Below are 21,590 nucleotides of genomic sequence, written 5' to 3'. Positions count from 1 at the left end.
AGTGACTTCTAACCCAAAGGAAGAGAGCTCTCCGGATTCATCTGTCCGATTCCAATAACGGGAATCCTTGCTGCATAATGGTCAATCGCTTACTGTATAAGTGAGGAGGTTCTAGCGGTTGGTGGAACCGTTTTGATTATCCCCTCTCTCTTAATATGCGGCAAAATAATGAAGAAAAATCCAACAGCAGCCGAGAGAACCTGCTGAACGCAGCAACAGGGGCGTATCTGAAAGTCGGCGGTAGCGGGGGCCGAAGCCAGAGTGAGGGGGCACATTATAGCCCCCCCCAGCCGCCGCCGTCGCCATTTCCGACCCCCTCACTGCCGCCGTGGGTACCTTTGCTGGTGGGGGACCCCAACCCCCACCAGCCGAGGTCCGCTTCCTCCTGCCGCTGCGAGGTTTTTTAAGTTCTTCATCGGGATTCGTCCTCCGTCACTCTGTGCTGCTGTTCAAAGAAGCTGCTAGCTGAATGCAGTTTCGGACTGAGTCTGACGTCGCTGCTGCACGTTGTACGTGCAGGACGTCAGACTCATGTACAACGTGCAGCAGCGACGTCAGACTCAGTCCGAAACTGCATTCAGCTAGCAGCTTCTTTGAACAGCAGCACAGAGTGACGGAGGACGAATCCCGAATTCCCGATGAACTTAAAAAACCTCGCAGCGGCAGGAGGAAGCGGACCTTGGCTGGTGGGGGTTGGGGTCCCCCACCAGCAAAGGTACCCACGGCGGCAGTAGGGGGTCCAGGGCGAAATCTGCGGGGGCCCAGGCCCCTGTGGCCCCACACAGATACGCCCCTGCGCAGCAAGGGTTCATGCTGCCATCTTGCCATGATAGGCTGGTGATTTTATAATAAATTTGAGATTCTGTCTATTAGCTTTTTAACTCCTCATATTGGGTCCTTATTGTCTCTGAGCTCAAATGGCGCATCTTTTTCCAGCAAGTTCAATATTTTATTAATTACTTTCAGAGATTTGCTTCATTGCCATTTGAACTAAAGACCCATCAAGGTGCTTGAAATCTAAAAGTTCGATGCACAATAACAGCAACAGGACAGAACAAAGAGACAAAAGACTAAAATGGCTTCTAATAACCCAATTATATTATTGTAATTCCTTTTTAACTGGGGTTATCTTTACTCACTCCGTCATCTTCAAATTATATAAGCACTGTGGTTATATTAATATATGATGCAAGACAAAACAGCCATGCAGCTCCTCTCTTTGTTGACCAGCACTGGTTACCTATCTGCTAGGCTGCAGTTTAAAATCTTGTCTTTGATTCATAAAGCCTTTTATACTGATACTCCGTCCTACCTTTCAGCCACATTACTGCCTTATCAGCTATCATGTGTGCTTCACTCTTCCCAGTCCAAATTTTAGTTGTTCCACCTCTGACCGGACCCAACTGGATTCATCTAATACTACAGCATTTAGCTGTTTGGCTCCTTGCCTGTAGAATCGGGTTCTTCTTGAACTCTAGCTGGATCTTCTCTTAAGAAATTTAAGGTAGCATTCAAAACCTGGTTTTTTTTAGTCTATTCATGAGCTCAGTGAGGTTGACTTATAAGCTGGGCAGAAAAGTTGTTCATCTATATTCTTTTGTGTTCCTCTTTTTGTTTAACAGTCTATAAGTTTTTTTTATTATCATGTAATTATTCTACCATCTTACACAATTCTCCCCTGATTTATTTACCATTGATGCTATTGAGGCTGATCCTGTATAGTTACAGTTATTCACTTAATATATGTAAACCACCATGATGAGCTATTGAATGTGCAATATAACAAATTTCAGGCCTTCTTATTTCTCTTTTGCAAACCCAGCCCTTCTTCCTCTGGCATATATCACCGAGGTCTGTGTGAGTGATGCAGTCTCACAGGGTGCAGTGAAAGTGAGGGTACCGCAATGGCTCCCCTGGCCATAGTCTTTTCTGAGTGGCTGTGGTGCAGTGGGCGGGGCAGAGAGCCAGGAAGCATGTCACACAGGGCGTGATTTCCTGTACCACTGGAAATCTAGACCTACTTTGCAGCTAATCATAATCCCACAACCAACATGCAGAAGAAGGAGAGGGTTCAGGGCACCCCAATTCTCCTCCTCCTCCTTCTGGCTCTGATTGGGAGGAACTCAACATTTTGAAAGCCGGGTCCCCTGGCCATAGCCAGTGTTCCTATCTCTTAAGACTACCCCTGGAACCTGGCATGGGAAAGAAAAGAGAAGAAAAAGAACTGGGATTGGGGGTTGGGGAGAAAGTGTATGAATGGCTGAGCTTGAGGCATGAGAGAGAAGGGGTGATAAACTAAGGGGTAGAGTTCATGAGTCTCAGGAATGTTAAGTGTATCACATACTTACTTTTTAAAATGCAGCTTTACTTCATGCTCTTTTCATTTCATGTATTCATTCGTTATTCACCAATAGCTCATCATGGTGGTTTACATAATTAAGTGAATAACTGTAACATATAACAGGATCAGCCTCAATAGCATCAATGGGTAAATAAAATCAGGGGAGAATTTGTAAGATGGTAGAATAATTACATGATAATAAAAAAAACTTATAGACTGTTAAACAAAAAGAGGAACACAAAAAGAATATATGAACAACTTTTCTGCCCAGCTTATAATATGGCTGACTCATTGTGAGCTGTCACTTTCCTGCTGGTTTATCCTACCAAAGTTAGTATAAATCCATTCAGGCACAGCAGATAGATTATGTACTTGTAAATGGCAGATGAAAAAAAAAACTACCGAAAGCCAATAGTTGCTTTGTTCTCATTATGAAATGACTCTAAAATAACAAACTAAATATATTTCTAATGTTTATACTTATATTTAAATGGAAGATAATGAGTAAAATTCTGGATTACTCATGGTTCTCGTGAGTGAAATCAATTTCATTTTAAAAGCTATTTATTGCCAAGATTAAAAGTAATTAGCAATTAAAAAGGAAACCTTCAGGGATACTGACTTTCAGAAAGGGGTGAGGTTACTGTAGTTGCTGAGCAAGAAGCTACTTTCCAAAGCACAAAGGGAGTTGTAAATATCTTGTCTGACTGCTGTCATGGAGACTGACACTCTCTGATCTCTGGAGAGGACTTTATTTTAATTCCGAGATTACATTGTGATAACATAGTGGCACTAATGTTGTTTATTAAAAAATTAATTGTGGGATTAATTACTTTATTAAGCAATTTATCAAAAGATATGAAATAATTGAAATTATATTTATCCTGTGAGAACAGTTTGGTAAGAATTTGCTGGAAAATTGTCTTTAAACTTGGGGAAAGCTAGACGTAGAATGAAATAGGTAACCTCAGGGTCCTTATTTTTTTTAGTTACTCTGCATACTTAGCAAAGGAGTTTAAGGAATAGTTTTTCTTAGCATATGTGGAGGGGCATTTTCGAAAGGGACGTCCAAGTTGCAATTTGGATGTCCTTGCAAAACGGCGAAATCCAGGGCGGGGAAACCCATATTTTCAAAACAAGATGGATGTCCATCTTTTGGTTTGAAAATACCGTCCCTAGATTTGGTCGTCCCTAGACATGGACGTTTCTGGCTTTCAGCGATTTTTGAAACCAAAGATGTCCATGTCAAAAATGGCCAAATGCAAGCCATTTGTGCATGGGAGGAGCCAGCATTTGTAGTGCACAGGTCCCCCTGACATGCCAGGACACCAACTGGGCCACTAGGGGGGCACTGCAGTGGACTTCATAAATTGCTCCCAGGTACATAGCTCCCTTACCTTGTGTGCTGAGCCCCACGAAACCCACTACCCACAACTGTACACCACACTACCAGCCCTTACGGGTGAAGGGGGGGCACCTATATATGGGTACAGTGGGTTTGTGGTGGGCTTTGGAGAGCTTGCTGTTTCCTCCACAAATGTAACAGGTAGGGGGAGGGGTATGGAAGATATCCAGAAGGACCAGACTGAAGCCACAGATGTTGGAAACCAGAATAATTTATTACAACCCAACACGGTCCGTGTTTCGGCCGAAAAAGGCCTTTCAGGGGTCTAAAACAAAAATATAACATATAATAAAAACATGGAAACACGTATCATATATAACAGTGGCATTTAAAATAAAATTTTGTATTAAAATTGTACATATAAAATGCATATATGCAATCGCAACCCATTTATATAATGAACCAAAGATATATAAAACTTAAAAATATAACATTTAAAGTAACAAATTAAATATACATCATGGAGGCAGAAAGGCTAATGGAAACAGTAGTCTTATAATGGCCATGCATATTATACATACAAAAGGTAAAATATGAGATTTAAGAGTGCAATAAATTACTAAAATCTATGTAAGGATACAAACAGCAAGGTTACAAACAAGTGTAAAAATAAGTGTAAAAATAATAGTTATAGAGACACCACACTTGCATAAGTGTTATTCAATATTTGTCATACCTTCAGACTGGCTTATACGGGTATTCCTCCAAAGGATCTCACAAAAGTGAGACGATCTGGACAAAAATAAATGCAAAAATATGAGTCAAAAATGTATTTGATAAATATAGGAAAGTACTAAACAGATGGCAGACTATATAGTGTAAACATGTATATAGCAAAAAATATATCATATAAATATATATAATATATATCTATCTATCGCAGGTGCTTTAAAATATAGCCTTTAAAAATACAGCCTTTAAAAATACTTCAAGAGAATGTGTATATATATGGCTGTCTGAAATCTATTTAAATTGAAATGAAACCTACAGATATAAAGTTTACCGCCGAACTGGATGAAAATATAAAATAAAAAATAAAAATAAAAATAATGAAATATCCGTAACAAAATAGCGGATTTGATCCATATATATGCACAATTGACTAATATATAAGTGCTCAGATAGAATTATGTGAAAAGTTAAAGTCATACCGCTAATACTATTCAAATAGCAGTCGACTTGCCAGTGACAAAAAGCGCTGTTATTTTAGTCAATGAGTGACGTACACGATGTGTACGAGCTAATATTGGTTGAGAGCTTTGATGTTCAAAAGAAAATAGGATGACGTCTCAAACTGTCTCAATCAATTGGTGACGTATGTCAAATTGAAATTCAGTCCCGAATATAATTAAAATGAACCATATATTAAGGACGGTTGAAAAACTAGTTGTAACACAAGAGCTTGTAAATTTGGTGTGCTTGTTAAAAAAATATATATAACCGAACTGTTTTATTAAAAACCGGGTGGGACTGAGCTGGTCAATATAATATTGAAAATACTTGTCACATATAGTTGATGTGCTATAAACAAATGTTGAATTGAAAATAGAAAGTATATATAGGGTTTTAGAATATCCGGCTAAATAGAGACCTGGATAAAATGAAATAAAAGTCTGCGGATATGTGCTTCTAACTAAATGGATAAAAACGCTATCATAGTGAGAACTAGGCTATCGAGAACAAGATGAACAATTCTGTCCGCGCACATGCATCAATGTACGCAGAACTGTATTAACGAAATATAAAAATGGGACAAATTGAGAACTTACCGCTAATGCTGTCCGAATAGACTTGCTAGTGCTGTCTGAATAGACTTGCTGGTATGCAAAAGCCGGCAGTAGCAAAACAGCTGTTATGTATAGGAAATGCACTGACGTCACTTAGTGGCGTGAGTCCTGTATGGCAGCCTATAGTGACTTAGAATCCCAATATTCAAAAGAAAATAAGATGACGTTTCAAACTGTCTCAGTCAATTAGTGACGTGTGCAAGATAAAACGTGCAGACGAACCTATATCTAAAAGCCAATAATAGAGGTAGTAATGACATGGGATCCTATTTGTCAATAGTACAGAGAGTGATCTGTACGATATCCCAAACCAGAACAACTGTAAAACCATTACAAAAATAATTCCTCTGTATTTCATTATTAAATGAATGAAAATAAAAATGTAAGAAACTTTAACGATAAAAATAATATTAAATGACTTGTGGAACTGTTGGTGATAAAAAGAAAAAACATAAAAAAATATATGGAATGAAAAAATAGTAAAAATGATAATAAGAATATTAATGAATAATAAAAGATATTAATGAATAATGAAAATGTTATATATAATTGAAAACATTGAAAAGAAGGAAAGAGAAAGAAGCCAGATCCAAGAAAATCCATGTATATCCAATCGATAGTAAACAGATACTCTTATATAGATGTACATTACATAATGTATAAGTTCTAATTCCTTATTTAAACCATTCGGAATTACTGAATTTAATTCATAAATAGCACGTTGTTCTGCTTTTAACAACATACTATCTAGGTTTCCACCCCTCCAACCACTTTTGAAGGTCTTAAAAATAAAAAAATTTATATCCTCACACTTGTGTTCAGCCTGTGTCCAATGATCCATCAAAGGTGCTGTCTTATTTGTCTCTTGATGCAGCTGCGATGCTCTATAATTCTGACCTTAATCATCCTACTGGTCTTACCAACGTATATCAGGCCACATGGGCACAAGATAATATATACCAAATTTTGTGTTTGACAATTACTGTTAAAATTTAATTTATAGTGTATTTTGGTGGTAGGATGGACAAATTCTTGAAGAGTTAATGAGTGAACACAAACTGAACATTTATTACACGGTTATGGCCAACTCTAGCTTCGACCATTCTATCAAATGTAGGAAGGGCCGATGGAACTAGAAAATCTTTCAAATTTGGATTTCTTGAAAGAGCAAATGTTGGTGTAATGTCTCTAAAGCAGGGAAGTGTCTGTATTATGTGCCAATGTTTCTTGATGATATCTTTAAAATGTGATAAGGGAAGTAATTGTGAGCTGAGGGTTTGTCCTATGGTGGAGGTGTATCTGTCTCTCCGGGGGTGATTCTTTTGCCAAAGATGTTCTAAAAAATGTTGTGTTGAAGTAGTCTGTGTTATGGGACTAGAGAGAGGAGATGTAAATGGTTCATCGTCCCTTATCACAGAGGTCGTGGAAGAGGCAGAGTCAGGGGCAGAGGACAAAGGGACTTCCGACCTGGTTGGTAGATAAAATCCCTATTTTCAATTTATCTCAACACTATCTCACAGATTTAGAAAATCAGATACTGCAGAGGGGCCTCTCCTTCTCCCCCACATCTAACTATGATGCGTTACAGACGTGTATAGACCTATTCAAATTCCAAAGGAAACTACAAATCAAACATTTTTCTCTACCAATTCTGCCTCTTATATAGATATGTCAGTTGTAAAAAGGCAATCCAAATGGGTCCCTCCAGGATCAATAGACCCTATTATCAAAGCCATCCATGAAGTGGTTCTTAGAGACATCACCTTTTTAGAGGAAAGTGGCACTAGAACTCCTTATTATAATCTAACCAAAGAAGAAAATATGGCTCTACGCTCTCTGGCATCTAACCGCAACATAGTCATTAAACCTGCTGACAAGGGTGGGGGTTTAGTGATTATGGATAGGGCCTTATATATTGCTGAAATTATGCGGCAGTTAAATGACACAGAATTTTATGTTCTTCTTCAAGAAGATCCAACAGAATCTCTGAAAATGATATCATTGAAGTAGTTGAATATGCTAGTAAGATGGGTTATTTGACAGCCAAAGAGAAACAATTTTTAGTGAACGAACATCCCACTATTCCCACGATTTACATCCTATCCAAGATTCATAAGAGTTTAGAGAATCCCCCTGGATGCCCCATCATTTGGGCAATGGCTCAATTTTAGAGCCTTTATCTATTTTCACTGACTTTTTCCTGAGGCCATACATTCCACTTATCAAGTCCTATGTACGAGATACAGCACATTTCATCAATATACTTGAGGAATATGATGGTGATTTAGAGGGATTAATGTTAGTCACCTTAGATATTGAGTCATTGTACACAAACCCCACAATTAGAAGCGTTAACCATCATTGAAGAAACTATCAGTGATAGGAAAACCAACATCAGGATTCCTAATCGTCTTATTATGACTTTAGCCACCATAGCTCTCACTAAAAATTACTTTGCTTTCAATGGTAATTTCTATTTACAAATTAAAGGAACAGCTGTGGGGGCTACCATGGCCCCCGATATAGCTAACCTTTATGTCGCCAAGTTTGAAAAGTTGTTCCTTGATGACCATCCATACAAAGAAGAGATAAAGTTATATAAAAGATACATAGATGATATTTTCATTTTGTGGAAGGGCAATATAGAATCACTCAATGAGTTCCATGGTTGGCTTAACAGTCTAGATACCAATTTGAAGTTCAAAATGCAATTCAGCACGGAGAATATTTCATTTCTAGATGTGCTGGTTATAAAAGAAAAATACTGGTTGACCACATCACTGTACAAGAAGCCTACAGACCGAAATTGCTATTTACATTATACTAGCTATCACAATCGTGCTTTAAAAGATAATTTACCTTTCTGTCAATTTTTGAGACTTAAACGTGTATGTGCTAACACAGAAGATTTTTTGGAACAATCTAAAAATCTCACAGAAAGGTTCATTCAAAAGGATACCCCAAAGCATGCGTTAAGACGGGTTTTAATAGGGCTTGCGATAGAACACGAGAAGACCTCTTACAGACTGGTAATAAAATCAAGGTGACTCCTGATATTGTATGCAATTTCCGTTTTCCATCATTCAGTCATCAATTTAAAGATATCATCAAGAAACATTGGCACATCATACAGACACTTCCCTGCTTTAGAGACATTACACCAACATTTGCTCTTTCAAGAAATCCAAATTTGAAAGATTTTCTAGTTCCATCGGCCCTTCCTACATTTGATAGAATGGTCGAAGCTAGAGTTGGCCATTAACCGTGTAATAAATGTTCAGTTTGTGTTCACTCATTAACTCTTCAAGAATTTGTCCATCCTACCACCAAAACGCTATAAATTAAATTTTAACAGTAATTGTCAAACACAAAATGTGGTATATTATCTTGTGCCCATGTGGCCTGATATACGTTGGTAAGACCAGTAGGATGATTAAGGTCAGAATTATAGAGCATCGCAGCTGCATCAAGAGACAAATTAAGACAGCACCTTTGATGGATCATTGGACACAGGCTGAACACAAGTGTGAGGATATAAAATTTTTTAAGACCTTCAAAAGTGGTTGGAGGGGTGGAAACCTAGATAGTACGTTGTTAAAAGCAGAACAACATGCTATTTATGAATTAAATTCAGTAATTCCGAATGGTTTAAATAAGGAATTAGAACTTATACATTTTTTGTAATATACATCTATATAAGAGTATCTGTTTACTATCGATTGGATATACATGGATTTTCTTGGATCTGGCTTCTTTTCTCTTTCCTTCTTTTCAATGTTTTCAATTATATATACATTTTCATTATTCATTAATATTCTTTTATTATTTCATTATTCTTATTATCACTTTTTACTATTTTTTCATTCCATTATATTTTTATTATGTTTTTTTCTTTTTATCACCAACAGTTCCACAAGTCATTTTAATATTATTTTTATCGTTAAAGTTTCTTACATTTTTATTTTCATTCATTCATTTAATAATGAAATACAGAGGAATTATTTTTGTAATGGTTTACAGTTGTTCTGGTTTGGGATATCGTACAGATCACTCTTACTATTGACAAATAGGATCCCATGTCATTACTACCTCTATTATTGGCTTTTAGATATATGGTTCGTCTGCACGTTTTATCTTGCACACGTCACTAATTGACTGAGACAGTTTGAAACGTCATCTTATTTTCTTTTGAATATTGGGATTCTAAGTCACTATAGGCTGCCATACAGGACTCACGCCACTAAGTGACGTCAGTGCATTTCCTATACATAACAGCTGTTTTGCTACTGCCGGCTTTTTGCATACCAGCAAGTCTATTCAGACAGCACTAGCAAGTCTATTCGGACAGCATTAGCGGTAAGTTCTCAATTTGTCCCATTTTTATATTTCGTTAATACAGTTCTGCGTACATTGATGCATATGTGCGCGGACAGAATTTGTTCATCTTGTTCTCGATAGCCTAGTTCTCACTATGATAGCGTTTTTATCCATTTAGTTTAGAAGCACATATCCGCAGACTTTTATTTCATTTTATCCAGGTCTCTATTTAGCCGGATATTCTAAAACCCTATATATACTTTCTATTTTCAATTCAACATTTGTTTATAGCACATCAAACTATATGTGACAAGTATTTTTCAATAATATTGACCAGCTCAGTCCCACCCGGTTTTTAATAAAACAGTTCGGTTATATATATTTTTTTAACAAGCACACCAAATTTACAAGCTCTTGTGTTACAACTAGTTTTTCAACCGTCCTTAATATATGGTTCATTTTAATTATATTCGGGACTGAATTTCAATTTGACATACGTCACCAATTGATTGAGACAGTTTGAGACGTCATCCTATTTTCTTTTGAACATCAAAGCTCTCAACCAATATTAGCTCGTACACATCGTGTACGTCACTCATTGACTAAAATACAGCGCTTTTTGTCACTGGCAAGTCGACTGCTATTTGAATAGTATTAGCGGTATGACTTTAACTTTTCACATAATTCTATCTGAGAGCACTTATATATTAGTCAATTGTGCATATATATGGATCAAATCCGCTATTTTGTTACGGATATTTCATTATTTTCTTATTTTTATTTTTTATTTTATATTTTCATCCAGTTCGGCGGTAAACGTTTATATCTGTAGGTTTCATTTCAATTTAAAGATTTCAGACAGCCATATATATACACATTCTCTTGAATGTATTTTTAAAGGCTGTATTTTTAAAGGCTATATTTTAAAGCACCTGCGATAGATAGATATATTTATATATATTTATATGATATATATTTTTTGCTATATACATGTTTACACTATATAGTCTGCCATCTGTTTAGTACTTTCCTATATTTATCAAATACATTTTTTGACTCATATTTTTGCATTTATTTTTGTCCAGATCGTCTCACTTTTGTGAGATCCTTTTGGAGGAATACCCGTATAAGCCAGTCTGAAGGTATGACAAATATTGAATAACACTTATGCAAGTGTTGGTGTCTCTATAACTATTATTTTACACTTATTTTTACACTTGTTTGTAACCTTGCTGTTTGTATCTTACATAGATTTTCAGTAATTTATTGCACTCTTAAATCTCATATTTACCTTTTGTATGTATAATATGCATGGCCATTATAAGACTACTGTTCCATTAGCCTTTCTGCCTCCATGATGTATATTTAATTTGTTACTTTAAATGTTATATTGTTTTAAGTTTTATATATCTTTGGTTCATTATATAAATGGTTGCGATTGCATATATGCATTTATATGTACAATTTTAATACAAAATTTTATTTTAAATGCCACTGTTATATATGATACGTTGTTTCCATGTTTTTATTATATATGTTATATTTTTGTTTTAGACCCCTGAAGAAGGCCTTTTTCGGCCGAAACACTGGGTCGTAATAAATTATTCTGGTTTCCAACATCTGTGGCTTCAGTCTGGTCCTTCTGGATATCTTCCGCTTGTTTTGTTGTTTTCTTGTTTTTTTGCGGGAGATTTTGGACTCTTTTTGTTGTTTTTAGGGGGGGGTATCGACCTGGATCCGCCTGTCTGAAGTGCACTGCAGTACCCACTAAAACTGCTCCAGGGACCTGCATGGCTGTCATGGACCTGAGTATGACATCTGAGGCCGGCACAACATATGTTGAAAGATGTTTTTTTCAGGGTGGGAGGGGGTTAGTGACCACTGAGGAGTAATGGAGGTCATCCTCGATTCTCTCCAGTGGTCATCTGGTCATTTCGGGCATCTTTTTGTGCACTTATTCGTAATAAAAACAGGTCTGGGTGAAAAACGTCAAGTGTTCGTCAGGGACGTCCTTGTTTTTTTTCGATTATGGGTCAAGGACGGCCAAGTGTTAGGCACGCCCAAGTCCCGCCTTCGCTACGCCTCCAACACGCCCCCTGAACTTTGGCCATCCTTGCGACAGAGTGCAGTTGGAGACGTCGTAAATCGGGTTTTGATTATACCGATTTGGACATCCTGGGAGAAGGACGTCCATCTTCCGATTTATGTTGAAGATTGACATCCTTCTCTTTCGAAAATGAGCCCCACAGTCTCTGTTACAGTTCTATACGCTAGCATTTAAGTGGGCTTTTTTTTTTTTTTTACAGTTACTATAGTATCAGTATAAACATAGCCAATAGGTACAGGAAGCCTCAGTTTACACTTTAGGAACTGGGCACGTACTGGGGAAATGGGAGCCTATTCCAGAATGATGGGCTCCACCTTAACCAGGGTGGAACCAGGCTGCTGACCACAGCATTTAAAAGGAGATACAGCAGCTTTTAAACTAGAAACTGGGGGAAGGTCAACATTCGCTCAAAAGCGCATGGTTCGGAATAAGATATCTTTCAAAGATATCACCATAACAGGGAAGACATGACATCCCAATAGCGAGGTTGCAATAGAGACCATAGTAGACCAGGAAGCTGATATTTAGAAGGATATAGTCGCTAAAATAGCACTTAGGTGGCTATCCGGTGCTGAATATCAAAGGCTAGTGGCTTAAAGATAGCCAGTTATATCATGCAATATAACTGGCTATTCGTCAATATTAAAGTAAAACCAGCCAAGTTTGGTGGCCATATTTGGCCACTACTATAAGTGGAATAACTTTGTCTGGTCTGACTTTAATCGGCCACCGCTGAATATCAGCTTGGCTGGTCAAAGTCAGATTGGCCAAAGTTAAACCGGATATTCAATGCTGGTCACCGGAAATGGCCTGGCATTGATATCTGGGTTCAGCGTGTACCACGGGAGGCAGCCCGGCTATCTCCCATGGTTTGAAAATTGGGCAGCAGGTGACTTTAAAAAAAGAAGACTGTTTTTTCAAGATTACAAATTATCGCTATCAACTGCTGAGCAAGTTGTAAATAGGTACAGCAAACACAGTTTGAAATGTCTATATGCAAATTCCAGAAGCCCTAAGAAATAAGAGGGAAAGTTAGAATTTATTGCACTAAATGAAAAGATAGATATAATAGGCATCTCTGAGACCAGGTGGAAGGAGGATAACCAATGGTACGTCATACCAGGGTACAAATTATATTGAAGTGACAGGGTGGATTGAATTGGTGGAGATGTAGCATTATATGCTAAGGGGGGCCTTGAATCGAATAGACTAAAATTCTGCAGGACACCAAACACGTCTTGGAATCCCTATGGATAGAAATTCCACGTGTAAAGGGGAAAAGGATAGTGATGGGAGTATACTACCGTCCACCTGGCCAGGATGAACAGTCTGATGTAGAAATGTTATCAGAAATTAGGGAGGCTGAAAGGTTCCAAGATGGTGACGATATAGGTGGGCTGTAAGGAACGCTCTTCCACGGACTTCTATAATTCTTTGATATTACCGCTTACCTAGGCTGAGCATGCCGAAGAGGAAGGAGAAGCTGAAGGGACCTCTTCTCCCGAAGCCAGAATCTCCACTTGTTTGTCAAACTTCCATTACAGCCTTTATGGTCTCTACCCTGATTGCGGGCGCTTCTGCATCCGAGGCTAGGAAGTGCCTGGATTAGAAAGCGAATATTCACTTAGCCCAGTGGGACCAGTTACCCCTCCACTTCCACAACCAGTTGAAGCTGCAGTTCCGAGACTGCATTCAAACAAAGCCATGAAGGGGAGGTGAGCTTCTTTCTTGGCGGTGTTGAGTGAGTATCTGCCAAAGGTGTGTCTTCATGGCCTGTGGAGAGGACTCAGCATATCTTGCCTATGGCGTCGGAGGAGGCATCAGGGGAAGCTATTTCTACAACTTATACTCAACATGAGATTGATTTATGTGCCTCAGCAATTCAATCATTGACAAGACCACAAGAAATATCACTGGAAATTATTTGGACTGCCCCTGAAACCCTGCATAAGGTCTGTTCATCTTTTGTTTTAGTTTCTTTGAATATCTCTGTGCAAATAAGAGAGGTCAAGAATATTACTGAAACTATTTCCACTAAACAAAGTACGTTTGAAACTGATACGGCTAAACTACAAGAGAATCAAGCTCAGTTTGCAGGGGATAGATTACTATTGCACCGTAAGACAGAAAACCTAGAGAATGCAATGAGAAATTTAAATTTACGAATACTTAATTTCCCTTATTCAAGACTTATTTCAACAAGAGATATGTTCCAAAAATTTCTAAAGGAGAATTTTAAATATTCAGAATATTCTTTTCCACCTGCTCAAAGTTGTATTATATGACAACTACTGTATGTTGAACCTACAAAAAAAATCAAGAGAAACAGGATGATTGACCTCAACAGGAAATCTCATTGGACAACTTAGATATTTCTACTTTGTTAGAGCAATCGGAGGAAGAAGTTAAAACTAGAGCTACACTCTTGGTTCTTTTATGTTCCTACAAGATAAAGAAGCCTTACTGAGACTATATTTTCAAAAAGCCCAGCCTATTTTTTTAGGAGGGAAAGTATTGATTTTTCCTGATATCTCCAAATGAACTCAGGATAGAAGGAAAATATTCATAGGAATGAGACAAGAGGTTTCATCATTGAATGCTCATTTCCAACTACGATTTCCATGCAAGTGTATTCTTTTTTTCAAAGATAAGAAATATGTCATTTTTGAACCTCTCCAATTGTGCAGTTTTCTGAACTCTCAGGGGTAGCATGGGTGTAGATCCAAATGTTTAGCTGTTCAGGTGTTTATAGGGGAAGACTACCTGTATTTTTCTTGTAAATTGTTACCTTTATAATCCAACTTCCTTTGGAATGTATCATCAAGGAACCTTCCAATTGTGGACTAACTAACCAAGTAGAAATATTTCTTTTTTTAAATGTTTCCTGATTGTATTTTTTAAATAATTTTGGTGTTTTTCTTTCAAAGACTATTGTGTCTTTGTAAAAATTTAAAAGCATAAATAAAAAATAAAATAAAAGAAATTAGGGAGGCTAACAAACTGGGGATCACAACCTTATTCAACTTAATGATGATACCCCTGGCCAAACTACTATCAAACCAAAACCTCAACCCATATATATCGCAGACGACGTAACGATCTACACCCCATTTAAACAAGATTTAAAGGAAATCTCCAACGACATCAACCAAAGCCTACAGACCATGCATACATGGGCGGATGCATTTCAGCTGAAACTCAATGCAGAAAAAAACCCAATGCCTAATACTTACCTCGCAACATAACACGAACAAATTCACCACCATTAACACACCAAAACTGAATCTTCCATCTCGGACACCCTAAAAATTCTTGGAGTTACAAATGATCGACACCTAACACTTGAGAATCACGTGAAAAAGAAGATGTTCCACTCAATGAGGAAATTAAAAGGATAATACCTTTCTTCCCAAGGACCATCTTCCGCAACCTGGTACAATCAATGGTACTCAGTCATCTAGACTACTGCAACTTCAGACAGCTCAGACAGCTCAGAACACAGCAGCCAGACTCATACTCAGTAAAACAAATATGAAAGTGCTAAACCCCTATGTGAAAAGTTACACTGGCTCCCACTTAAAGAACGCATCACGTTCAAAATACTGTATGCACCCTAGTTCACAAAATCATTCACAGAGACGCCCCAGCCTATATGTCAGACCTGATACACTTACCACCCAGGAATGCTAAAAAATCATCCTGCAAATTCCTTAAGCTTCATTTCCCTAACTGTAAAGGTCTAAAATACAAACTAATGCATGTGTCAACCTTCTCTTACCTGAGCACACAATTCTGGAACGCACTTCCGCGCAACTTAAAAACGATTAATGAACTAACTAACTTCCGCAAACTACTGAAGAACCCATCTCTTTAACAAGGCATACCACAAAGATCAATAAATGTGAACTTCTTTACATATATCCAGAACTGTCTTACAATTTTTGCTTGTTAAAATACTATCATGTTTTTATTATCATGTTACCCAAAATCCTTCTGTAATACTAAATGTATGTTTTCTCATGTTGTCACCATTCATGATGTATTAATTGTAAGCCACATTGAGCCTGCAAAGAGGTGGGAAAATGTGGGATACAAATGCAATAAATAAATAAATAAATAATAATGAGTGATTTCAATTACTCAGATATTGACTGGGAAAATGTAACATCAGGGCATGCTAGAGAGGTAAAATTCCTTGATGAAATCAGGAACTGCTTTATGGAGCAGCTGGTATAGGAGCCAACAAAAGGACCTGGTGTACGAGGTAATAGTGCTGGGGCCATTTGATAACAGTGATGATCAGATTTGATATTAGCTCTGGAGTAAGTACACACAGGAAATCAAATATGTTAGCATTTAACTTTCAAAAAGGAGACTATGATAAAATAAGAACGGTAAAACAAAACCCCAAAACTTAAAGGAGCAGCTACAAAAGTCAAACATTTATATCAGGCATGGGTGCTGTTCAAAAATACCATCCTGAAAGCCCAGGCTAGATATATTCCATGTATTAAAAAAGAAGAAAGAAGGCCAACCAACAGCCGGCATGGTTAAAAAGTGAGCTGAAGGAAACTTTTAAAACTAAAAGAAAATCCTTCAGAAAATGGAAGAAGGATCCAACTGAAAATAATAGGAAACAGCATAAAGAATGGCAAGTCAAATGCAAAGTACTGATAAAGAAAGCAAAAAGAGACTTTGAAAAGAAGATTGTGTTGGAGGCAAAAACATATAGCAAAAACGTTTTTTCATGTATGTTAGAAGCAAGAAGCCGGAAAAGAATCAGTTGGACTGCTAGATGACAGAGGGGTAAAGGGGACACTCAGGAAAGACAAGGCCATAGCGAAGAGAGATTAAATGGATTCTTTGCTTTGGTCCTCACTAAGGAATATGAGGGAGAGATACCAATGTCAGAAATGGTATTCAGTGCTGACAAATCAGAGAAACTGAATCAAATCTCTGTAAACCTGGAACATGTAATAGGACAATTTGACAATTGAAGAGTAGCAAATCACCTGGACTGGATGGTATACATCCCAGAGTACTGATAGAATTGAAAAATGAACTTGCAGAACTATAGGTAGTAACATGTAATTTATCTTTAAAATCAAGCATGGTGCTGGAAGATTGGAGGGTGACCAATGCTATGCCAATTTTTAAAAAGGGTTCCAGAGGTGATCCGGGAAATTATAGACCGGTGAGCCTGACATTGGTGCCGAGTAAATGGTAAAGACTATTATAAAGAACAAAATTACCAAACATATACATAAGCATGGATTATTGAGACAAAGCCAATATGGAATTAGTGAAGGGAAATCTTGCCTCACCAATTTACTACATTTCTATGAAGGGGTGAGCAAATATGTGGATAAAGGTGAGCTAGTTGATATTGTATATCTGGATTTTCAAAAGGCATTTGACAAACTACTTCATGAAAGACTCCTGAGGCAATTAGAGAGTCATGGGATAGGAGGTAATGTCCTATTGTAGATTAAAACTGGTTAAAGGATAGAAAGCAGAGAATAGGGTTAAATGGTCAGTATTCTCAATGGAGAAGGGTAGATAGTGGAGTTCCGCAGGGGTCTGTGCTGAGACAGCTGCTTTTAACACATTTTTAAATGATCTAGAAATGGGAATAACTAGTGAGGTAATTACATTTGCTGATGACACAAAGTTATTCAAAGTTCTTAAATCACAAGAGGATTTTGAAAAATTGCATGAGGACCTTACAAGAGTAGGAGACTGGGCATCCAAATGACAGATGACATTTAATGTGAGCTAAGTGATGCATGTGAGAAAGAGGAACCCAAACTATAGCTACATGATGCAAGATTCCATATTAGGAGTCACCGACCAGGAAAAGGATCTAGGTGTCATCGTTGATGATACTTTGAAATGCTCTGCTCAGTGTGCAGCAGTGGCTAAGAAAGCAAATAGAATGTTAGGTATTATTAGGAAAGGAACGGAAAGCACAAATGAGAATGTCATAATGCCTTTATATCGCTCCATGGTGCGACTGCACCTCAAATAGCGTGTGCAATTCTGGTCATCATGTCTCAAAAAAGATATTGTGGAATTAGAAAAGGTACAGAGAAGAGTGACAAAAATGATAAAGGGGATGGGATGACTTCCCTATGAGGAAAGGCTAAAGCGGCTAGGGCTCTTCAACTTGGAGAAGAGATGGTTGAGGGAAGATATGATAGAGGTCTATAAAATAATGAGTGGAATGGAATGGGTGGATGTGAATCACTTGTTTACTCTTTCCAAAAATATTAGGGGGCACGCAATGAAACTGTTAAGTAGTACATTTAAAACAAATTGGAGAAAATATTTCTTCACTCAATGTGTAATTAAACTCTGGAATTTGTTGCTAGAGAATATGGTAAAAGCAGTTAGTTTAGCAGGGTTTAAAAAAGGTTTGGCTACGTTCCTAAAAGAAAAGTCCATAAGCCTAAAAGAAAAGTCCTAAATCCACTGCTTATTTCTAGGATAAGCAGCATAAAATCTATTTTACTGTTCCAGGATCTTGCCAGGTACTTGTGATATGGATTGGCTGCTGTTGGAAACAGGATACAGGACTTGATGAACCTTCGGTCTGTCCCAGTATGGCAACACTTATGTTTTTATGTACTTTAAAACATCTCTTTTTCTCTTCCTTACTATTATATGTCTAACCTCCTTTTTACTCTTGCTAGGGTGTATCCTAGGTAGAGGTTAAGGCAATGGGGTCCACCTTCAGATTCTGCAGGTTCATTTGAGTGGGTCCAGAACATGCTGGGAGGCCATGGTCTTAAGGGATCGTTCACACTTCCTGCTCTGCTTGTGTAGCCCCCATCATCCGTGGTCACTCACTGGGCATGGTGTCTTGGTGGGAGAGACCCAGATTACATAGTTCCCAATAGGCAATGCTCAGAGATGCCAAGTTATCCAGTTCCAGGCTGGAGATTTTAGGCCAGCCCTGATTTTGAACTTACATTCCAAAGCAGTGTGGGATTTATAATGCCTGATCCTGCCCATTGAAACCAGTGCTGCAAGTTCCATAATGCACTAGGATGGGGCTAGTAAGAAAGCCAGGACTGGCCCAAAATCTCCAGCCTGGAACTGGGTAACTTGGCATCTCTGAATGCTGCCCTGAGCAGATGTACATCCCAGGGTATAAAAGTGCTCTGGGACAGGAAGTTGAGTTAGGAGAAAAACCTGCAGCTACTCTGCTCTGCCTCTGACCCAATCCTGCTTCCCTCTCGCCCTGACAAATAACTGTAGTGAGGGTGGTACAGACTTTAGCACACACTGACCACATCTTGGGGGGAGGGGGGGAGTAAATGGTCATGGATTTGATATACTGCCTTTCAGGGTACAACCAAAGCATTTGCATTTCTTATTATATGTAGATACTTTCTCTGCCCTTAGTGGCCTCACAATCTAAATATCTGGTGGGGCAATGGTGGGTTAAGTGTGACTCGCCTAGGATCACAAGGAGCTGCAGTGGGAAATTAACCCAGTGCCCCAGGGTCTCAGCTCACTATACTAACAATTAGTGACCTGGATTGGCCACTACTGGAAGCAGGATACTGGGTTAGATGGACCATTGGTCTGACCCAGTAGGGCTATTCTTATGTTCTCATTAGTCTACTCCTCCCTTTGCGTACAAGAGAATGCACTCTTCCAGTGCCCATTGTACCACAGTCCCACCCTCCATCCCCCCATAAATGTATGTCCCCTCATATGATATTAAATCCAAACATATGTTTTGCACATGGTCCAACTGTTTGGGGAGGCTAAGGGGGCGGGGTTAGAGGTGGGGCCATGGGTGGAGCTTAAATCCATAATTGTCTGATAACACACAGAAAAAAAAAATAAATAAAATAAAAGTCACAATTAAAACCTTTTATTAATTTAGATATTAGATATATATCATATGTCAAAGAATAAAGTGGTTGCTCAAAGCATATTCTAAGCACAATCGCTCAACTGCAAAACACTATGCACAACTTTGTGCAAAAACACACTCAGAACCTTACTGTACCATAAATAATACACTGGGCAGAACCTAATACACCAATATAACCACCCATATGGAAAATGCAGACCGTCAACAATATGAAACAAGGGATCATATCATCACAATTCCTCATGTAGAGCCACAAACACCCTAATTCATGTTTAATGTGGGATAAAATGCCATAAATAAGTAAATAAATATAAACTTTTAATGTTGAGCACCTGATTCTCAAAGTGGACATATTCCAAACACTATATGAAAATAAAATGATCTTTTCTACCTTTGTTGTCTGGTTGTCCGATTCTGCTGCTATCTGTTCTCAGTGCAGGTCAGGAAGTCATCCTCCTTAAATATCTCCCTGGCAACCCCAGCCAACCCCCCCTCCCCCTGCTCTCCCAGCAGTAAGGTAAACAAACCATAACCAATTTCTACAATTGGTTACACAAGGCTAGAGGGCTTTCACTGCAGCTCCTGCTGTGAGGATGGAGGTAATCAACAATTTAAACCTCTCAGAGCACAGCAGGGGAGGCTTAGCCTGTCCAAGCCTCTTATACCGGGCGCCTATGGTTTTGCATCCACAGAACCCCCCATCCCTGGCCCACCCCCACTAATCTGTACAGAGCAGACCTAGGGCATTTTCCCATAAAACTTACCATAGGGAGAAAAAAAATCATTTGATGACTCTAATGACATCTCAGTAACAGCAAAGCAAACCTTCTCGGTACCAGGTGTAACACACTCTTAGGGTGTGTTCCCTGAATTTGGGAGGGGGGGGGGCTCACCTGATATATGCCCCACCAGGGCTAGCTCTGTCATTGTTGTCCCCCTTTATATATCTCTGGCATCCTAATGTCTCCACCCAAGGAAAGGGTATTAAGAGTGGAGTCCCCTCTGTTTTCCTCAGGAACTACTCCAAAACCTCAGCAAATGCAACTTTCTTAAATTTGTCAAACCTCTCCTCATCACTAAGCTGTGTCCATTCTGACAGCCTCTCGCAGCTCCCACAAAACTCGTCTCACCTCTGTTACCTATGATCTCTTCACACTGACAGAGATCACAGAACACCTCTCAAAATCCTTCACCTCTCCGTCATCTGTGATCGGCTCATTCTGACAGACATCACACAACTCCCTCCAGCATCAAGGAAACACCCACTGATATTCCCCATCTCAGAAAAATCCATCCCCTTCTTCACAAGCCCCAGTTGCCATGCAGAAGAGGAATTGATAACGTTTGTTGTCAGCTTGCTCTAATCTCACAAATATGACATCATCAAGAACAGACAGGAAATCACAACAGAACAAAGACATAAGAATAGCCATACAGGGTCACCACCAATGGTCCATCTAGCTGAGTATCCTGTTTCCAGCAGTTGCCAATCCAGCTCACAAGTACTGGTAGAAACCCAAATAGTAGCAATATTCCATGCTACCAATCCCAGAGCAACCAGTGGCTTCTCCAAGTCTGTCTCAATAGCAGATTATGGACTTTCCCTCCAGGAACTTGTCCAACCTTTTTAAAAACCTGATACACTAACCTCTGTTACCACATCCTCTGGCAATGAGTGCCAGAGCTTAACTATTTGTTGAGTGAAAAAATATTTCCTCCTATTTGTTTTAAAAGTATTTCCATTT

Source organism: Microcaecilia unicolor, chromosome 1, assembly GCF_901765095.1.
Source record: "Microcaecilia unicolor chromosome 1, aMicUni1.1, whole genome shotgun sequence".
NCBI lineage: Eukaryota > Metazoa > Chordata > Amphibia > Gymnophiona > Siphonopidae > Microcaecilia > Microcaecilia unicolor.
This window is presented reverse-complemented; position numbering follows the sequence as displayed.